This window comes from Orcinus orca, chromosome 5 (genome assembly GCF_937001465.1).
Source record: "Orcinus orca chromosome 5, mOrcOrc1.1, whole genome shotgun sequence".
In the NCBI taxonomy this organism is placed as follows: Eukaryota; Metazoa; Chordata; class Mammalia; order Artiodactyla; family Delphinidae; genus Orcinus; species Orcinus orca.
The window spans coordinates 14,021,702-14,044,027 of NC_064563.1; the positions used below are offsets into that span (position 1 = coordinate 14,021,702).

A 22,326-nucleotide genomic window follows, 5' to 3' on the forward strand; every position below is an offset into this window, starting at 1 on the left:
GATCCAGTTTACATCAGCCAAATGCTTGATGCCACAGAGTCATTCATTCAGTGCAGTTAGGAAGTGGTGTGTACCTTAAGTAACCCGCAGTGTGAGTGGGTGGGTTGCTCACTGTGTCAGGTGCTCTTCTAGGCCTGGGATACAGCAGTGAACACAGCAAAGTCTGTTCTCAGGGGGGTACATTCTGGTGGAGCTAAGGAGAGAGAGACAGTGGATAATCAAGTTATATGATGCACTGGAATGTGATTAAGTGCTATAGAAAGAATAAAACGGGGAAAGAGAATGGGAGTGCTGGATGTATATTATGTTTGGTATTAGAATGGTAATCAATAGTGACTCTGACAAAAAAAAAAGCCAACATAAAAGACCATCAGAAGGAATTTTGGAGCAAAACCTGTCACCAAAGCTCTTGTTTTCCCAGTAGCAGAGGGATACAACATTTTTGCATATGTTTGTGTTTCTAAGTCTGGGCAATAGCACAGAGAGACCGTGTTATTCAGTTCCTTTTTCTGGAGGTTGGAGCCATGTTACAGGGGAAGAAAGATGTCTGTGGGTGGGGGAAATGGCCCTTGAGTTTTCCTCTGAAGGGCTTTAACCTCATTTCACTGTCTTGAGGTTCAGTGGAGATGTCTATGAAATCTCTGTCTGGTTCGCACCATCTCTGCCTTGTTGTGTGTCCTTCTGTGCTGAAGAGATTTCACATGGATGAATGGTGCTGTGGTATTGGGTTGGGAGAGATCTCAAAGGAGATATCCCACCGCCCCACCCTTGGGTAGGGAGGGGGTATGTTAAGAGGTGGGTGTTTTCAGAGGGGCATTCAGCTTCATGCAGTGCCTCCAGCAACAGCCAGTATGCCGTGGGTTTTCCCATGATCGGGGACAGTGATGGAGGCCCTCAGGAAGTCCTCCATGTGGGGCCTGAAAGTCTCCAGACACTTGCATTAATGGTTTCTCTTGGGGAGCACATGGGTCTAATGCTCAGTGACTACTGTTTTTTTATTTTTTAGTGTCATCCCGAGATATGGGTGCCTCCCTCCCGGAAGATGGGCTGTGCCCTGCAGTGAGAAAAGCATGCAGCATTTGATGCTCCCTCGGAGCTAAGCCCCTCGCAGTGGGAAAGCTGGCCAGGGTGCTGTCCATGGTGCTGGCCTCGCTGCTGTGCTTCCAGACGTGGGCCCCCATCTCTGACTTGAAAAAGGATAACCAAGGGCGTCAGAGCTGATGCCTTCCACAGGTGGGCACCTCCTTCTGTCCTCTGTCCCCAGTCTCAGGGAAAGCCAAACCAACTGTGGGTCAGGGATTTTTAGACACTGACGAATCTCCACTTCAGGCTGAGTGTTGAAAGCTGCTGATATAATGTCTGGATATTGCTTGTTGTTGTATTCTATATAAATGAAACACATGGACTCATCTCCTAATATCCCAAAGCCTCCATCACAGTTCCCTTACTACAGCTGAGGTCACTGAGGAGAGGTGATGGGCATAGCTCTAGGGTGCGCTAGAGAGCCGAGAATATTGTAACTGAGGATTTAACCATTACATTTTGAAAACAAACTCTGTAATTGATAAAGGATGAAGTATTTGATTTTCTTTTGTCATAACTTTCTATGAATATAAAATTGATCAAAGTTGATCCCGAAAATCACAGAAATTTGTCTTTCTATATTGTTTCCCATTAATTATAGTGTTACTTTTTCTTTTGAAAAAAAAAAAGTACTTCAACAATATCATTTCATTTGAATTTTCAGTAATTCAATGAGGATGCTTCAAATAAAAAGTTTTTTTAAAAAAAATTCTAGGTAAACTACAAGGTATTACTGATCTCTTGTTCAGGAGAACCCTTAATACTAAAAATATATTTTCAGATTATTTTAAGGAGAAGCATTATTATTCTTGGTCCTCATGAAAATAGATTTTACCTCATTGAAACTACTATGAATTGCTTCAATTTTATTTCAAGGTACTTCTTCTGAAGGTGGAGATTCATATACAAGAGGAAATTTTATTATATACATTAATTTTGCTTTTTACCTACATTCTTAGAGTTAGGGTAAAACTATTCTAACTTAATAGTCATATTTCCCTGACATAAGTTAGACTTTTAGAAGTGCAACCCACAAGAAATAAAACCTGATCTTGAAGTGTAATAAAAATCCCATCAGAGTCTCGTCATTCATGGGAGCTCTGTCAATGTGCATTTAACCCTTCCATATAGTCCCTTTAGGACCTGAACCAACTTAAGATCTATCCACATGGTATGAGTTATATGTGTTTAATAGCACTTGTATCAAAGTGTGCACATAGTTGATTCCTGTTTGATTGGCCTTTTCTACAGACTTTAGAAAGTCAATTTTTATGTGAGCCCACTGGTGGTAGCGTTGCTCCGAGTACCTGATTTGCATCGGCAGATAAAGATGTTTCAGTTCCCGTAGATATTCCTATGGCTTCCTGACTTCCTCATCTGTGACCATGGTCTCACAGCCCTTCCATGTTAAGAACATTCACAGCAGCGATGGACACATAGGGAATTGACAGATTTGAGCCCTGCCTCACTTTATCAAATGTGTAAAAGCAAAATTGATCCAGTGACCAAGAATGAGATTGGTTAGTTTAGCATGAGTCAGTTATAAATAGCTTTTATGTTTGAATATTATAGGTGGGACTGGCTACAAACTTTGTGGCGCCCAGTACAAAATGAAAATGCAGAGCCCCTTGTTAAGAAATTATTAAGAATTTCAAGCCTGTGATAAAAGAGCATTAAGCCAAGTGTAGGGCCCTTCCGATCTTCGCGCCCTGTGTGCCTGCACAGGCCCTATGCCCAGGAAGCCAGCCTTGAGCACAGGATAGAATGGAGATTGCCATGTGGGAGGAGCAGCAAATAGAGTCTCCCCCTTATGACAGACCCTGTGGCATAGTTTAATAGCTTCACAATAGTTACTATTTTGGTTCCAGGGGTCTATAGATAATTAGCAAGGATGAAATCATCTTGTTTGAATGTATCTTTATAACCTCACATGAAATCTTAGACATAAAGACCTGGGAGGCCATTTTCAAAAGAGAGAAAATATTCTTTGTCTTAGCCTTGTTAACTGGCTTTCATTGCTTTCTTCATTGAGGCAATTTATCTAGCCTTCTGATGATTAACTAAGCTGAAGTTTATCTGGTACAGTGTTCTCTGGGGTGAAGGATGATAGATTAAGCGTAGGTGGTGTTTCACATTCGCTCCATTTACTTTCCTTGTTTTCCCTGTTACCTGAGAGCAAATGGCCCTAAAGCCTACACCTCTAGCTTTGCTCCTTCACCTGTTATGCAGTTTCATATTTCTAGGGTCTAAAGGAAATCTCCCTTTGAATATCTAGGCAATGTCTGAAATTTAGCAAATGAAATGGAAAGCATCCTTTTATTTCTGGTAGTTACCACTCCCAATTCTGAAGACTGGTAAATAGCATCACATGTGACTGCCTTCTCTGCCCACCACATGGCCAGTCACCTGGCTGGTGAATCTTCAAAATTTACCTTTATTCTCCACTGTCACCTTACTATAAACCTTTATAATTTTACATCTGTAGTAGTTTCCTGGCTGGTGGGCGACTCTACTCTTTCCTCAAGCTCAAGGATAACCATTTTTTCAAAATGCTGTTTTTATATTATCACTCTCTTGCTAAAGATCTTACAGCTCTTGAATCTCTCCTGTCAGACAAAATTTAAATTAAGCCTCATATTCAAGGCATTCTGTCAACTGGACCCTCTCTCTCTGTCTGAACTGTATTAGTCATTATTCTTCAACATGACCAGTCCACCTCCCCTCCCCACACTCCTAGGAGAGAGTGTGTAAAGGCATTTTAGCCTTTAACCTGGAAGGTTTTCTGGTTCAGATCACAAGGTTATAAAATGTCCTTTTTGGTGACTAGAGTGCCCCAAGACTGATGGTGAGCTGCCAGGTACCATCTATTCCTTGGTTATACAGCGATGTACAGATTACCCCACAGCACTGCAGTTACACTGTTTCACATATATTCTGTCACCTTAAATTGTGCTCCGTAGTTATGGAGAAACTTGTAATTATTTCCTAGCAACAATTTTTGTACACTGCAGCTCTTCACCTAAAATCTAAGCTCCTAGAAGACATGAATTGGGCTCTTGAGGTTTTTTTACATGCCCCATGGCAGCCAGTGTTGTCAGTGCCCATTAAATTCACGCATTATCAAATCAGTCATCCATCGATTGAATATTGTGTGCTCTACAACCTGATGCCCTGGACTTGGGACTAGGCACCGATGACATCAAGAATCAGGGGCCCAGGAAGGCCACTCTGGTGGTGGCAGTGGCAGCAAGAAGGAGTTCCCGGGGCTGGTGATGTCAGCAGGGAGGTTGTCCCTGTTCTGGTCCTCCTGAAATTCCTGGTGACTCTGTGACCCACCCACTAAGTTTGTAATAAATTCCTTCTGGGTTTCACTCAGCCAAGTCTTATTTTGTTGCTTGGAACTGAGAAACCTGGCAGACAACAGGACACATGTATTATGGTCTCTAGAGTGAGATAGCTTGTGTGGGCCTGGGGGAATCAGAGAAAAGCAAGACGTAGAAAAAACATCCAGAAGGAGGAAAAACATACAGATTCTTCTTTAGTAGAGACTCAGTCCATTTTAGATACAGCACATACCAGGATATGTTATCATAAGGCAGAATATTTTAAAATTAATGGAATCTACCTGGTACTTTCCCTACAAGGACCACACACTGTTCTACATCTCAGCCAACTGCGACTCCCTTCTGCAACTTTCATAGCAAATAGACCAGCCAAATGCCAAGCTCAGTCGATGTCACGTAATGAAGTGACGTCCTCCTGCCTGTGACTGTTGTCCACCAGCCCCACGCCTGCAATCTAGAACAGCATAGATCTCATGTTTACCTCTGAATACATCACAGCTCTTCAGATGTTTAAAGAATCTTTAGTTCAGTTAAGGAAGTAGTTATCAAACTTCAGTGTGTGGTGGAAACCTCCCCAGGATGTTGTTTACATGTGGATTCTGAGGCCAGAAAGTTTGACCCAGTAGGTCTCAGTTGGGACCTAGGAGCCCTGGGTGATTCTGCTATAAGTGGTTTGTGACTTCTATTTATTAAGCCCCCACTGTATGCCCAGTTTGGACCAGGGGCTGGAGTAAAGACAAATAGGAATATACATTTTTCCAAAGAAGATCCACAAATGGCCAATAAAGCATATGAAAAAATACTCGACATCATTATCCATCAAAGATATGCAAATCAAAACCACAATGAGAGATAACTTCATATCCACTAGGATGGCTAGAATAAAAGTGTCCATGAGGGTGTGGAGAAATTGTAAACCTCATACACAACTGACGGGAATGTAAAATGGTGCAACCACTTTGCAAACCAATCTGCCCACTCCTCAAAATGTTAAACACAGAATTACCACATGACCCAGCAATTCTACTCCTAGAATATGTTTTCCAAAAGAAAAACATATCTCCACAGCAAAACTAGTACACGAATGTTTATAGCAGCATTATTCATAATAGCCCAAAAGTGGAAGTAATCTAAGTGTCCATCAACTGACAAATGGGTAAACAAAATGTGGTCTATCCATAGAATGGAAAACTTCTCAGCCATAAAAAGGAATGAAGTACCAAAACAACATGGATGAACCTTGAAAATATTAGTGAAAGAAGCCAGTCACAAAATACCACATGTCGTATGATTCCATGTATATGAAATGTCTGGAATAGGCAAATCCATATAGACAGAAATCACAGATCAGTGGTGGCCAGGAACCATGGGGCATGGGGATGGGAGTGACTGCTAATGGGTGAAGGGTTTCTTTGGGGATTGAATTAGTTTTCGAGGGCTGCTAACTAACCCAGTTAGTTATCACAGACTGGGTGGCTTAAACAATAGAAATGTATCTCTCACAGTTCTAGAGGCTGGAAGTCCAAGGTTGAGGTGCTACTGGGATTGGCTTCTTCTTAGACCTCCCTCCTTGGCTTGTAGATGGCAGCTTCCTCATCGTCTTCATGTGGACTTTCCTCTGCGTGCTACCGTAGCACGCCCCTGGTGTCTCTTTCTCTCTCCTTATAAGGACATTGGTCATATTGGATTAGGGCCCCACCCTAATGGCCTCATTTTAGCTTGATCATCTCTTTAAAGAACTTCTGAGATATTGGGAGTTGGGACTTCAACCTGTGAATTTTGGTGGAGGGGGGCACATAATTCAGTCCATAAGAGGGATGATGAAAGTGTTCTGAAACTACACAGTGATAGTTTCAAACCTCTGAGAGTATACTATAAACCAGTGAACTGTACACTTCAAAAGAATAGATTTTATGGTACCTGACTTATATCTCAATAAAGCTGTTAGGAAGGAAAAATAAAAGCCAAATTGGACACGGCTCTTGCCTTTAAAGAGCTTACAGACCAAGCAGGCCAACCAGGTTGTAAATAGGCACTTTCAACCCCTTGCAGGGCCTGCTAGACGCCGGTGCACTTACCCTATTTTTATAGGGTGGAGAAGACATTGCAGAAGGGTGCGTAGGAGCCAAGTCTTACAGGACGAATATGAATCTGCCAGAAAAATGGTAAAGAGAGGGTGTCCCAGGCAAAGGAAATAGCATGGAACCCTGGCATATACAGGGACTGTATGATGTAGTTATCTTACTCTAATTTCTCAATATTATCAATATTTCAACTGCTGCTTGGAGGTTACATTAGTCCTGAAGTGGAAAGAGCCTTGGCCTTAAAGTCAGATTCCCCTCCATTCGTATCTCAGTCTCTCCACATAATTTGGACAGTAACCTAAACTCTCAGTTTTCTCATCTGTAAAATGGGGAAAGTAATAACTACTCTGTATGGTTATAAGTATTAAGTGAATGACACAGGAAATATCCCTAGCACATTCTCATAAGTTACTGCTCAAAATACATTAGCTCTGTTCCCTCTCATTCCTCTATTCCTTGGGTAACCTGATTTAAGAACCCTGAACATTGTAATTGTCATTCTTTGGTGACAACATACCCCTTGAAATGAGGTTCCCAGGCCTGAACACAAGGGGCTGGATGGAACCAAGTATATTGATGCTAAAACCTTTCATACATTTCAAAATGATCTTAGAGTCTCAGGACCTCTTTTAGCGGTCACATCATATTATGGTCTCGTATTGAACTTTGGGGGGCAACTACTCTCCTCCCCACACACTACCATCAGAATGTTTATAGATGAGATAGTCTACTCTTCAGCCACATTTCACTCATCTTTGATTTGCGGTTTTGATTTTCCCACTATGACTGGAGAACTTCAGGTTTAGCCTTGCAAGTCCAACCTGGGTGGTTTCCAGGTCATATTTCAGCTTCTTTCATCACTTTGGAAAACTGACTCAGCCTGTGTTTATTGATGCTGCTGCCTGGCTTTGCGTCTTCTGCGAACTTGGTAAATATGTCTTTTGGGAATCTTCATCTTAGTCATTAGTAAAAGGTTGGTGAAGATACCGTTAGGGATGGAACCGAGGGCATTACAAGAGGGCGTACCTGCAAAACGGCCTGAGACCCAAGACTCCACGATGTTTGGGTTGCTTGTTCAGCCGGCCATGGGTCCACATGGAGTCTGCATCTCTCCCATGTTAAAGGATGTCACAAGACTCTTCTCATTTACAGCTGTTAACATGACTTCATCAGATGGGCAGGAATCATGATATCCCATGACTAATTGCTTCTCTCTGATCTTCCAATCAAATAACCCTCTCACAGAAAGGAATTAGGTTAATTTAGTATGGCTTGTTCTCTGTAAGCCCACATGAGCCTCTGTTGAACACTGCTTCATGTTCTAAATGCTTACAAGCAGTCTGTTTGTCAGTTCTTCGACGTGGCCAGAGATTGGTGTCAGGCTTACTGCTCTACAATTTCTGAAAGACACTTTTCTTGAAAATCGGAACAGTACTTTTTTGGTAGGGGGAGGCAGGAGAGCACCTCTCCCTTTTTTCCTGATTATTCAGATTATCAACCTTGGTGCAGAGAATGTATCTTCAAGTTGTGTTCTTGGCATGCAGCTCACCTGGGTCTGACTCCATAAACTCAGAAGGCAGGATCCCAGGGTGGTGAGGGGCCCAGAGTTCAGAAGTGGGGGGGGGGTCTCAGTTTCATTATTACCAGGTGTGGTCACTCAATCAACTATGTGCCTTTAAGAGAGGGTCTTAGCCTGTCTGTATCTCAGTCTCTTCATTTCAAAAATGAGGATTGTAACAATCTCTTAGCACAGTGGCTGTGGTGCCAAGTAACTGCTCCTCATATGGCACCTGCTGCTGTCACAGTTAACACCAGTGTCACTGTTTTAGTGGCTGGATGTTTTCTCAGGATTGGCTCATATTTTGGTTTTGGTTCCCTTTTTAGGATATTCATTTCATCCCTTTAAGGTACATGACACTTTCTGATAGCTTGTTATGCTTTGTCTCTGCGCTCCCTCTGGATTGCAAAGCCTGCATGGGCAGAGGCTGTGCCTTGGACAAGGAGAGTGTCTTGCACAGCTCAGGTGCTCTGTACACAGGTACCGAGTTTAGAGACTAGAACTGAGGTAAGCGTTGAGAAGGTTTCCTCATAAGTTCAACATCGAAGTGTTGTTGTAAGTTGAAATTCTGCTTCTGAATGAGCTCTATTTAAAAGAATTACTGATGTCTCCTTGGGGACACCTCCACTGCTATGTGACTAAACTGAAAACTGCTTTATGTCACAAAGGATCCAGAGATTGAGATCCCCCCTTGTAATAGGCAAGACTTACGTCTACGACATAACCACCAATGACAGCAACAATAGTAATAGTAATAATCATCATCTTACATTCCAAGAAGTTGGGAATTGAATTTGAAGGTCAACCATAGCAACAAGTTTTGGCCAGTACATCTGTGTTCTTCTTTTCCTCATTCTTATTTCCACCTACCTTTGCTGGTCTCAGTTTTCTATTTTATTATATAAGTTATGTCAAATCCTCTGTGGAATGAGGCTGAGTACAAATCCATTCAAGTAGTAAACTATGCAGCAGGACATGTTCAGAGGGTCAGTGGGCAGCTGTACTTTATCAATTCTGGGAACAGAACAAGAGGTAACCCACACAAACCACATGTTTTAGGACGTGAGCCAAAAGTGTAAGGGTGATTTTCCTCATGGTGTTTTAACCCTGACTGGAGTTTCTGGGTCCTGTGGGTGTTGGCTGCAGAATGGTCTCAGGAGGGCCTGTGGTCGAGTCTCACAGTCTCTCTGGCTTCTAGTGGCCTTATCTAGAAAGTGAGGGGCTGGGCCAGCAACGGGTCCCAAACCTTTGCTGCCAGAGGAGCTCTCATGTTTCCTGTAATGGGAGGGGCACACAGGCCCTCTAGCTTGGGCTGCTCTTCAAAGCCCCCTCCAAACCCCCAGCCTCTCGAGAGCGCTGGGGCCCTTCAGCATTCGCAGCGCCAGCAGCCCTCTGACCCCTCCCCACTCCCAAGCTCGCTATTCAAAGTGTGCTCCCTGGACTAAGCCGCTCAGGGTGCTGCTTGGGACCTAGTTAGAGATGTGTCTTGGGCCCACCCTGGACTGTATTGGGATAGATCCCTGTGATTTGTGTGCACAGCGCAATTTGAGAAGGACTGCTCTCACATGCTGTGTCCTCCTTTGAGGCTTCCTCAGATATCATACTTTATGAGTCTAACAGTTCTTTTTCCTTTCATTATATGAACATGAAAACACTTTGATTTATCCTCAAATAAGTTCCAGACTCTCCTGAAACAGTGCTGGTGGAAAACTGCGCTCAAGACTTTTTTGCAGTGTCCTTTGCTCAGCATGGTTTCCTGAGGAGCTGGCCTCCCTGCCGAGCTCCTGCGGACTCCTTGGGCAAGTGGGACAGCCCGGCACAGTCACCGCTGGGAGAAGCAGCAGCCGTGACGTTTGCAGAGCACTTGGCTTAGCCAGGCTCCCCTCAGCCTCCTGACTCTGGGAAGTAAAGCCTTGTGTGATCAGAGGCAGGCCAGCCCCGTGTCCCCCATCCCTTCCTCCCCTTACACAGCCCCCGGTGACTTTCTCGTGTGTGACAAATCATTGACTAAACCCGTAAGCTGTCATTCAGGGAAACTGGATCCTTCCTACTAGTAGAATTCTAATTTGAGCTCTGTCAGTAGGTTAAGCCCTGGCTTTCTGGTCATAAAAACAGATTTTTTTCAGCCTCAGCACAAGTCAGCAAAAACATAAGACCCAGAATCAGTTGCTTAAACCCTCTAATGGGAGTATGCTAATCCAGAGCTTTGATTCCCTCCCTTTCTATCTCAAAGTTAAATACAGTAACAACTGCTTTGTGCTATAGTTAAAGAGAGAGTTGTAGCTCAAATCCCTATGTTATAATTACTGTGATGATGAAATAGAGACTGAAATCTGGAAATACAAACCTTTTTCCATTTTGGCTGTCTTCATGTTAATTTGAGGCCAACCAACACCTGCTACAGATAAGATGGGGAGACTATTTCACTGAAACCCTAGATTGTTTTTTTGTTTTATTTTTGGAGCACCAACTTTCTTCTTGCCTGGATCTTAATTTAATTTTACTTTACACAGGGTTTATCCTTTGTTGGCTTTACCTAGTCAGGGAAATGGAGCTAATCAGTTTTTGTTGCTTCTTAAAACTCAATTTGTTCCCGTCTTGATTTCATGGTAGACTTTGCGTCACATCTGATTATCTCATTGCAATCCGCAATTCTAGGTTTTTTCTGTAATGTTCAAAATAAAAACATGACATGAATTATGTATCAGAATTTTGCATTTTGAATATTAATCTAACAGTAATTGTAAATTTGAAACATAGAACAGTCATAACAAGAGCTAACCTATTATCTATGGTAAATTATTCTTTCACATCCTTACTGACATTGTCATGCTCCTTAACTTCCTTGATGACACAAACAGGACCTTGGTTTGCTTTAAGCTCAGTACCTTTCAAAGTGTGATAGAGTGAATGAGTGATTGATTGCATTGAATCTTATGTTATCGATATTTTTGTTCTCAAGGCATGTTACTGCATTGTTAAACAATTTTGAATCAAGTGAGTTTTGCACAATTCAGCTTTTTGAAAACTGGCCCTCACACACACACAGTCACACCTGCAGGGTTGTGGTACCCAGGACAACCTCAGAAATGTAATCTAATGCTAGGAAAGGTAAGTCCTGGGAAACATTGTCTTCCCCTTCTGTGTGGTCTCATTCCAAACCTCCAAATCTGGGGCTCTGTAACTGGCACAAACTCTTGATTATCGGTAATATTTTCCATAACACTCAAATGATAATTAATAAAAACAGACATAGCTTCACCAGTGCCTCATCAGGAGCAAGACCATTATTCTAGTCATTTCATTTTCTCTTCTTTGATGCTAAGGAGGGGATGAGTAGAGCAGGTGACAGCTGTTTTTGTTCTTTGAAAAATGGTTTGAAAAATGAGAAAGTTTTGGGTTGTCTTAGCTGCTAGACACTGCAGATCCTATACACAAATGAAAGAGGGGAAACTGTTAAACTTTGAGACGGAATTCTCTTCTTTGGAGTTGTGGTCTGTTTCCTCCTTCAAGAGGTGAATGGCGGCTCTGCTGTAACTTCTCTATGACCTTGGATACATTAATCAGTCTATAAAACTCTTAGAAGAAAACAGGCAGGACACTCTCTGACATAAATCTCAGCAATATATTTTTTGATCCACCTCCTAGAGTAATGAAAATAAAAACAAAAATAAACAAATGGGGTCTAATTAAACTTAAAAGCTTTTGCACAGCAAAGGAAACCATAAACAAAGTGAAAAGACACCCCACAGAATGAGAGGAAATATTTGCAAACAAAGCGACCAACTCGGGATTAATCTCAAAAATATTCAAACAGCTCATGCAGCTATCTCAATATCAAAAAAACAAACAACCCACTCAAAAAATGGATGGAAGATCTAAATAGACATTTCACCAAAGAAGACATACAGATGGCCAAAAATCACATGAAAAGATGCTCAACATCACTAATTATTAGAGAAATGCAAATCAAAACTACAATGAGGTATCACCTCACATCGGTCAGAATGGCCATCATCAAAAAAAATCTACAAACAATAAATTCTGGAAAGGGTGTGGAGAAAAGGGAACCCTCCTACACTGTTGGTGAGAATGTAAATTGGTTCAATCATTATGGAGAACAGTATGGAGGTTCCTTAAAATCTAAATATAGAACTATCATAGATCTGGCAATCCCACTCCTGGGCATATATCCGGAGAAAACCATAATTCGAAACATGCACCCCAGTGTTCATTGCAGCAGTATTTACAATAGCCAAGACATGGAAGCAATCCAAATGTCCATCGACAAAGGAATGGATAAGAAGATGTGATACATATGTACAGTGGAATATTACTCAGCCATAAAAGAGAATGAAATAATGCCATTTGCAGCAACATGGATGGACCTAGAGATTGTCATACTGAGTGAAGTAAGTCAGAGAAAGACAAATACCATATGATATCGCTTATATGTGGAATCTAAAAAAAATAGTACAAGTGAACTTATCTACAAAACAGAAATAGAGTTACAGATGTAGAATACAAACTTATGGTTACAGGGGGTAAGTGGGGGAGGGATAAATTGGGAGATTGAGATTGACACGTACACACTACTATATATAAATTAGGTAGCTAATAAGGACCTACTGTCTAGCACAGGGAACTCTGCTCAATACTCTGTAATGACCTATATGGGAAAAGAATCTACAAAAGAGTGGACAGATGTATATGTATAACTGATTCACTGTACTGTACAACTGAAACTAGCACAAAATTGTAAATCAGCTATACTCCAATAAATTTTTTTTAAAAATGACAGCCAAAAAAAATTACTCAATCCTCAGGACCTTAATAGGTTGGGCTGCTTTGATGGATCTACTCTTGAGGGTCTTGTCTAGCTTTAAAATTCTATAAATACATAAAATCCATCCCAAGATTGGGGAAGAGGTCGAGCGAGGGGACAGGATCAGAAACTGGGCAGCTTTGTGCTTCTTATGGGACAGGTCATCCAGTGGGAGTTATCATCTCTGAGATGTTAAGAAACCTCTGAGCAGAACCATTTTCCAGGATGAAATATCTTTTTGCCATTTTTCTCTATCTATGCAAGTGTTACTGTCAGCTCCCATGGATAAGTCACTTCCAGATAAGGGCCATTCCAGCAAGGATGTTAGGAAGCAGTTTTTATAAACTTTCATTTTCTGATGGATGCCCAGCATGTAGGCTGATGTGCTTCCATAAGGGGAAGAATCACACATAGGGATTGTGTCTCTCACCACCTGTACCACAGTGCTTGGTGGGGTGTTAATTTTGATCATGTAGTAGTCAATAAACGTTGATGGTGCATCCACTGTGTGCTAAGACTTGTGCTAGACACCGAGGATACAGAAAGGAACAAAATGTAATTGCTCTCAGTCTGGGGATGGAGACCAAGAAATAACTATGAAAAGACATAATTGTCAGAGTTCCTATGGTGAAGGTAGTGAATGAACTGAATTTTGAACAGTGATGAGTGTGCAAGCTTGGTTCCATTCAGACATACTGCCAGGTGCTGGGAATCCCACAGTGAATGGACTGTGAGCTGGCTCTGGGTGGCTACAGGCCAGTACAGGACCTCCTATGTGAATAGACGTCACAGGGGGCAATGGGAGCCTGGAGGAGGGGCCCCTAGCCTATCCCTGAGAGGTCAAGAGAGACTACTCTTAGATGGAGGCTTCTTACAAGGCCGCATGTGAATAAACATCACCTCCAGTTCTTGGAACTTTGTTTTACCTTCTAAAAATTATAATGATCAACCTTGTGCCTCTAATACCTAATGACCTCATCTTTAATTTCTTAAGTTTGAAGCTTCAGACTATGTAAAACAAAGTAATTCCTTATATTAGCAATTTTTTCTATCTCCAGAGAATTATAGAAAAATGTATATTTATTATTATTTATTAAAGTATGTTTTCTTAATTGGGGGGGAGCAGGAGAGGAGAGAGAACAAATCTTTTAGAAATTCTTTTTTTCTTGGTCATTTTCATCTCAGTATATATTTTTTTTAAAGAAAACATTTTTAATCTTACAGTACAGTACCTTGAAAAGTACAGTAGTACAGTACAACAGCTGGCATACGGGGGCTGGTATCAAGTGAGCAGGCAAGAAGAGTTACTGACTGGAGGAGAGAGGAGGGGTGGGAAGTATTTTTTTATTTGTATATTTTATCTTATTTTTGATTGCTGTATTATCTGTGCCCTTTACTTCCCTCTTTTCCTCGTTGTCCCTCATTTTAGAAACCTCCTGTTTGCTATCACAACTCCAATATCTCTACCCAAGGGAAGGAAGGGAACAGTGGTGGAATTTTAATCTTTCTGAATCTTGATACTTTTTGATAACTGCTAAAATTTTTGACACATGAGAATTTTGAATCAACGAATAAAATTGTTTTCAAATTATTTAAAGAAATCCCATGTTATCTTAGTTTCCAGATTCACTAACAGATAATTTCTAGTCCTTTATTCAAATAGTTTTTTCTCACTATACATCCATTTTTGTATAGTTCATTGTAGTTTACTTTGTCATAATTTTTTGAAGATTCGTATCAATGTCCAAGTAGAAAAGAACCAATTTATCTTTTCCAGTTTAAAATAGGAGACTTAGCACTTTCTAAGGAAATAAGACATAGCCCCTGTTCTCAAGGGGCTTATCTCTGTTCTAATCTTTATGTACTGCACAGCTAAACCTAACTCCCTTCCTTTGGCTTTTCACAGCCTGAAGCACGTACAAATGTGTGGAGTGTTCACCACATCCTCCACCTCTGCTTCTAATCTCTTCTTTAAAAACCTCCTCTTTCTTCCTGTAGCAAAGTGTTGGTATCAGGATATCTTTGGCCACCAAGATGGCTTAAACAATAAGAAAGATTCATCTCCCTAACAAAAAGTCCAGAGGGAGAGCAGATCCCCGTGATGAAGTCGTCAGGGGCCTTGGTGCCTTCCTTTCACCCAGCCTGTCGTCTCAGGACAGTTCCTTCAGGACGCCAGCTGGCTGCCGAGGTCAAAGGAGTCACAGGTGAGTGATAGCGTTGCAGAGATGGAGGAAGGGGACTCTCCTCCTATGCTTCCCTTTTTTTTATCAGCGAGGAGCATCTTTCCTAGAAAACCATCACGAGCCCTCCCCACATCTCCCAGGCCAGAATTACACCACGTGTCTAGACTGATCACTGGCAAGGGGACTAGGATTACATGGTGGGCTTAGATCAGTTATGATTCACCCCAGGGGCTGGGGAGAGGGGGAGACAGCCACCCTCTCTTAAAATAATTAAGCCACAATATTTAATGACTGTGCTCGTCTGTATAAATAAGAAAGACAGAACTGCCTGACCACTTGTCTGGAGGTGTGTGGGAGAAGGAGGGTGGGGGAAGAGCCCTCACTGGTTCTCAGGGGAGCTAGAGTTGGCTCCGTTACATCTCTGGTGGTAAAGAGAACTTTCCAAGGCTGTGGAAAGGAGCTCCAGGAAGGGAGCTCACCGTGAAGGGAACCCACTCATTTTTTTGGCTGAAAGGAGAGGAGAGTGCAGTTTGTTCTCAGTGAGCTCTCAGGAGACAGTCCCAGCAGCTTTGGTAGCGGCTGTGACTTAGACACAGGGAGGAGATGGCTGCCTGGCCATGAAGGCACAGATACCCAGTCTGCCCTCTGTTACCGCCCCCGCCGACCAATTCACACTCACTCATGGATTCCTGGGCTCGGCTGTGGAGTCTCTGTCAAGCCCTGGGAGGAGAGCTTTGCACAGCAGAGCAGTTAGACACTTTGTGTCTTCTCTGTCACCTCCAGGGAGCCCCCCCCTGGGAAAGGGCTGGTTGGGGTCCATCCTGAAGCCAGTTCTGTTCTTGCACTGACACCAGAGATTCCCTGCGGAGAACCTCCACTGAGCACCAGCACCGTTTCCAGCCTTGAGACGTGTGTTCAAGCCATTTCTGTTTTTTAAGTTTATACAGATGGGAAGAGTCATTGAATTCACATGATTATTAGATACTTTTTATTCAGGCAATATTTATCTTCAAAACTCCTGCTCCTGAAATTTCTGTTTACTCTTTTCTGTTCCTTAAAAATAAAAGGCAACCTGCCTAATTTGTTATGTTACCAGCATTGAAACACTGCATGGAACTTGTTACCACAAATGAAAATATAATCTAAACAGGAGCAGGAAAAACATATTTGCCAAACAAAAATGTCTGAAATACTTCTACTGTTATTTGTTCTTTGTTTTTTATCTGTATTATTATTATTAGTTATTTTTGCTTATTATTTGTACATAATACTCCCATATGCTGCTAATGTGTTTGTAAACGAAGTCTTGAGAAGCATAGGAGATGGAATTTATCTATAGGTTATAACTGATTTGCAGTTTCAGTATTCAGTGTTACAGACACTGTGTCTCAGAATCACTATATCCTAGCTATCTTCAGGAGTAAAGGTAAAATAGAGCAGAATTTAAAGTGGAGAAAAGTTGCCTTTATTTTCATCCCTGTGACAGATGGTGTTGGGGCCCCACCTATGTCCCCTGGCCAATTAGCATTTCCGGTACGTGGACCCAGCCTCCACCTGCGGCAGGGGCAGTTCTGCCTGAGGCCTCCCTGGCTGTCAGGGCCTCTGTGCTCCAGTGAGGCGGAGAGTGGGGGAGTTGATACTCCCAGGAGCAGCCTGAGTCAGTGGATGAGGGAGTCGGTCCCCGCCTCTCAGGCAGAGGAGCCCAGAGGTGTGTTCTATGCCTGCCCCTAGGGTTCCTCCACAGTTAAGCCCCAGTTGCCCACAGTGGTAACTGGCTTGATAACAGGCCCTTGAATGGCTCCCCTCCCTTCACCTCACTTTCCTACCCCTCTTCTTACTGCCCAAATTGATCACCTGCCTCAAATCCTGTCTCAGGGTTTGCTTCCTGGGGACCCCAAACTAAGGGAGTCCTCTAGAGCAGAGCACGGCTCGATACATTATCTTTTAAAATGTAGTTATATATAGCGCAAATGCTTTTTTCTGATTAAAAATTGGGATAGATAAATGGCGGAGGATGGGGGGGATGCGGGGGGTGGAAGGAAGGAAGGAGTGTTTTGTGAACCTGCCAGGTTTTTAGGTATTTTAAGAAATACCCCTCCCCGTAACATTTTCATTCTTCGTTCCATAATGTATACTGTGGTTGTGTGTGTGTCTGTGCACGATTTACTCTAAAGAAGGATATATAGATATTGGAATTCTCAAGCAGTTTTCTTTTTTTGAAAAGTCACCTGCTTATTAACTTTCGTAGCCTATTCAGGTAATGCAAATATAGCTGTCCCTCTACTGGCTATTGGTTTATACAGGGCAAATTGTAAAGAATGATAAATTCATTTCTTTTGTTACTTGGAATCCACCTGGGGAGAAGGCAATTCAGCTTACTACAAAGTAGTTTCTGTGTGCAAAAGTGAATGTCCTGGGGCTCTAGTCTATAGATTTTACGTTTTTTCTCTTCTCAAAGGAGAGTTAGGGGTCCTCACCCCATCCCCAGCTCTATTATTGCATTTATCGTGAAGTTGTTCAACTATTTTTGTACTTGTTGGCCTTCCCCATGAGACTGAGCTTTCTTGGAGGGCAGGAGTTTTATCTTTTTCATCTTTCTATCCCCAGAACATGATACTGTGTTTGGCATACCCAGGGCAGTCAGTAGATGGTGAAATAACAGAAATGTGGAACTTTCGATGTGAAGGTATTCGGCAGTGGCTGCCTGGCACCTTGTGTGGAGTCTGAAGTCAGGCTCAGCAGAAGGATTTTGGTCCTTAGTTGCTGGTGTCTGCCATGGGCACCTGAGTCTTGCTATCCCTGCGCTGTATGGTGATGTCATCTGAGCTCCATCTGTGTCCAAAAACTGCAACATGCCTATGATCAGGGGTGGAGAGGAAAAGATCAGATGAATCAGTTTTTACCCTGAAACAAGCTGGGATCAGGGATTTAATTGTTAGAAACAAAGGCAGCTCATAGATTATGGCATATGATGATCCATAAAATAATATTATCCTTTTCTCTGGCCACAGACCTTAAAAATGTTTCTGAATTGCTGAAAGAAGGAAAAACAACTGAAATAAAAGAAAATCCCATCTGTTGTATACTCTCCACTAACACCTACAATGTTTTTTCAGCTACTCCTTTAAGTACCTTTAGTTCCCAGCTTTCACATCTTTTATTAATGTGCCACTTTTTGGGACAAATATCACTGCCATTTTTTCATGTCCCTTTACGCTTTAAAGTTGTATGTCATATTAAAGGGGGTTAAGTTACTTTTAAAAGGATGTTTTTCCACTCTCATGATACTTCTACCCATAAAAGGCCCTAAATCCCTCAGAAGATCCTAAGTTTTAAGACTCAAATAAATGAATAAAAATTAACCTAAATGAGTCAAATTTTCGGAGGTTCAGTTTTCATTATCCCAAAGTGAGTGCTTCATGGGAACACCTCACAGTGCTCTGTGACGCATAATCTCGTGGGTCAGGGCTCTAGACGCAGATATGAGTAGCCGCCCTCTGCACGGTTGAGGCAGAAGGGGATTGATACTGAACACAGATGGCTCTCACAGCTGCGGGAGGCTGCAGGGCAGGGGAGGCTAAATTTCCAGGAATGTCAGCCTGGAATTGGCCCACTGCCACTGCCCCCAGGCCCACGCTCTTTCTTAGGACACCTGTATGAGTGAAGGGAGGTCGTGTGCCTGCCCTGTCCCACCACACAGCTCACACCCAAGGCAAGGTCCCGGCTTGGTCCAGCTGACTGGCAGAACCTAGGTCCCACACTGGCACCCCAACTCAAGGCAGGTGGGAGATGAGGAATTGTTGTTGTCTGTCTGTTTGTTTTTCTCTAGGGAAGGCAGGACCCACAGCCCAGGGGTCTACTACAATGTAGGGAGACTGTCTAAAGACACTGGGCAGCCACAAATGATAGATTTCTGCTATGATACTGTCTCATGAAAATAGCAGGCAAATTGTCTAAACTGGCCTCTAGTGTTAAAAAATTGTGTAGCAAAAAGATGTGAAGGAAGTACACAAAATTGTTACTGCTGATGATCTCTGTAGTGGATTGTGGACTATATTTTGTTTCAAATTTTTCTGTAACAACACTATATTTCCTTGTAAATTAGAAAAATAATGAGAACTGACCATTTAAGAAAGGATTAGTTAAAATAATTGCAGCCTTTCTAGATGGATGAAAACTCTTACCTTGAAAGTCCTGAGCAGATTTAATAATCTGTTAAACAGGTGAATATTGAATTTTTTAAAAAACAAAAAATATTACTGTCTTATTTAAGCTGCAGTTAAAATCTGTTTCCTGTGGATTTGCCCTCAGTGGGTACAGTAGCTGCTGATCAAATTAGAGAGTCACGGCAGCTTAAATCAGGAGGGCCTCAGACATCACTTACCCTAACTTTGTAGCACCCAGCTCGATTTGAAGTTTTAGAAAATACAAACATAGTCACATACACACATTTATGCACACTGATCTGCTTACTATCTGTCTTCCTCAGGAGACCCAAGGGCAGGGGTGACGAATTCTCAGAGCCCACTACACCACTGCACACACAGCACTCCTCACTGAGATTCCAGAACTCTTAGGCCCCTTGGTTTACTTGCCCCTTGAAGACCTTTCTTTCACTCCTACCCCTTGCTGGACACAAGGAAATGTGAGGTTCCTGCTTTGGAAATATAGCAGGGCTTCTGCTCTGGGGCTCTTCTCCCCATCTGGGAGTTCTGTCCCCCAGGACACGGCCTGGGGGACATGAACTATTTTCAAGGGCTCAGCAGTGCCTAATGTTCTTGTCTCCCCTCCATCTGGTCCCGAGGGTCTCTCTCACGTCGGACAGGGAGGACACTCACGCCACTGGTCAGGTGCTCCTTCAGATCTTTTCTCTTTGGCCTTGGTTTCTCCTTTGGAAAATCAAAAGCCAGGGATTTTACTCATATTCTCTGTAGTTTGTGATGTCATCTTTTTCCTGAGGCAGCCTATGCTGCTTGTTCAATTTGAAATAAGTGAAAGACTACAGGGAGATTTGGGGAAAATAACCCTGAACTTCTCAAAGATATCATCTGCCCCATTTGTATGGAAGGTGGGCCAAATTTGAAGGGAATGAAATTAGCTATAGTTATCCCAAATTTCCAGTCACTCTCCAAAGTTTGTCAGTTCACTACTGATTCTAGAAAGAAACATGCCACTTGGGGAAGAGAACAGAAAGTTTGCAAAATGAGTGAGTCTGAAGGGGTGCCTGTTTTGCAGCTGCTAAAAAGTTTCTCCTGAACAGCTGAAATTCTGATAAAATAAATATCTGTCCTGTTACTTAGGAGAGGGTGACAGGCTGAGTGTCACTGAGCCAGGGGCAAGCTTCCTTGACTTGGTCAGTTTCTGCACTCTGCTTGGCTGATAAGGCTCTCACATTATGTGATACGCAATGAGAGTTTCCTCTATCAGTTCTAGGTAAGGAAGGTGGAATATCTGCGCATCTGCCAGAGGTGATTATATTAGATATCACCTGTCTTGATAGCCCTACCTTCATCTGCTAAGCTGTGGGCAAATGAGATTTTACGCCTTATCATCAGGCTGCCAGATGGGGCTCAGGTAACTATATGTAAAATCCCATGCCCTGTTGCACAATGGTTGATGTTTGCAAGATAAAATAAGTATCTTAAAACTTCCGATAGCATTTGTTCCTTCACAGCAAGAGAATATTGCAAGTTTGAGTGAGGCTTTATAGTGCCGTGCTATATAAATTAACCACTGTGACTTTTACAACTGCACGTTGGCTGGGGCGCAGTAAGTACTGGAAAAGTACCATGAATATGTCATTTGGCTTACGGCTTTATCATTTTTAGAAGTTACAGGAAAACAACCGCGTCTGTCGGCGTCTGTCGTTTCAAGTTCCTTTATTATACCAAACAGTTTGAGACGCCACTCTTAATAACATGAGGTCATTTTGAACCAAATTCTTGCTAGAACAGTCTCTCTATAGAACACGTTACCAAGCAAGAATTTCTCCAGAATCCACTCCATTATCAAGTAGGGGCCTGGTAGGGCGTTCAAGACCTAACAAAACCAATGTGATGGCCCCCGTCCAGTGTTATTGGGGCTGGTCCTTAGTTACATAAGGGAACAATTTTAAAATGAAATGACATAACTAAAACATTTATATCAACTTAAAACATATTGTTGTACATTTTCTCTCATTTTTGTTGTGCAGCCAACATCTGATGTCCTTTGATGAGAGGTCGCTTCATCTTTTTTGCATAAACTTACCCATGTTAAGTTGATTAAGTTTTCCAAGTTTACCTTCTTTAAAGTAGAATGAGAATTTAGCAATCTCAGTTCAGAATTCTAGATTTTTACATTTTTAAACCAACGTTTTAGAACTGCCTTATCAATTACTTCTTTAACAGCATTTTTTTTTTTGCAACTTGTCATTATTAAGCTTTGTGGTAAGCATTTGACTTACTTTTTCTAGCAGAGACAACACTCACTCATCCTTCATCAGTTTGTCATATTTAAGTCACAGATTTACAATACTGGGCACGAGTGGCATAAACAGGTTTGGGAATAGACGCTACGACTTGGGTAAACACCTTAACTGGAAGGTGGTCCAGAGAGCACCTGCTGGCCACCGCGTCCCCAACACAAAGGTGGCCATTGGCATCTGTTAGAAAGGACTGCAGAGCTCTGGTTAATCTAGGATTTGGTTAAAGGGGCTTTAATTAAGAGAGCTTCTACTATAAATACATTTTCATTAATATGCATAGATAGTTACTCTTAAATAACATTACTGCAAAATGTCTTCTAGTACAGGTCCTGCAGAGCTTAATGAACAGCTAAGGCTCACTTATAATCAGTGGAATCTGTCTGCATACATAATTGGTGCTCTAAAGTGCTTCTCCAGGCAATCTGTTTACACTGTGGCACTGTAATTGGTTTGGTCATCAGTCTATTTCTTTCTGTAGATGGGAAGAGATAATGTTTTGGTCCACTCCTCATTAGTTACCACAATTTTTAAGTTAATAATTTGGAGATGTAATGAGCTCTTGTTCCATTTATACATGTTTGAATACCTCTGTCAATGTTTTTAGATTTTTTTCTTTTCCTAAATACTGGTAGCAATAAAGTATGATATGCCAAGGATAATTTTAAAAAGAAAATAAGTAGATATTGATTCTGCTGATATTAAGTTGATAGATTTGGAAAATTTTAGAGCTGAGAGACAGAGAGAAGCATGTGTATTTATACACACATGCGGAGGCAAAGAGAG

General features: G+C 42.0%; 1 protein-coding gene across 1 annotated transcript in view; it reads left to right on the forward strand.

Moving 5' to 3' along the window:
• NEK11 (NIMA related kinase 11) overlaps positions 1-22,326 on the forward strand; it is a 111,261-nt gene that overhangs the window by 19,111 nt on the left and 69,824 nt on the right.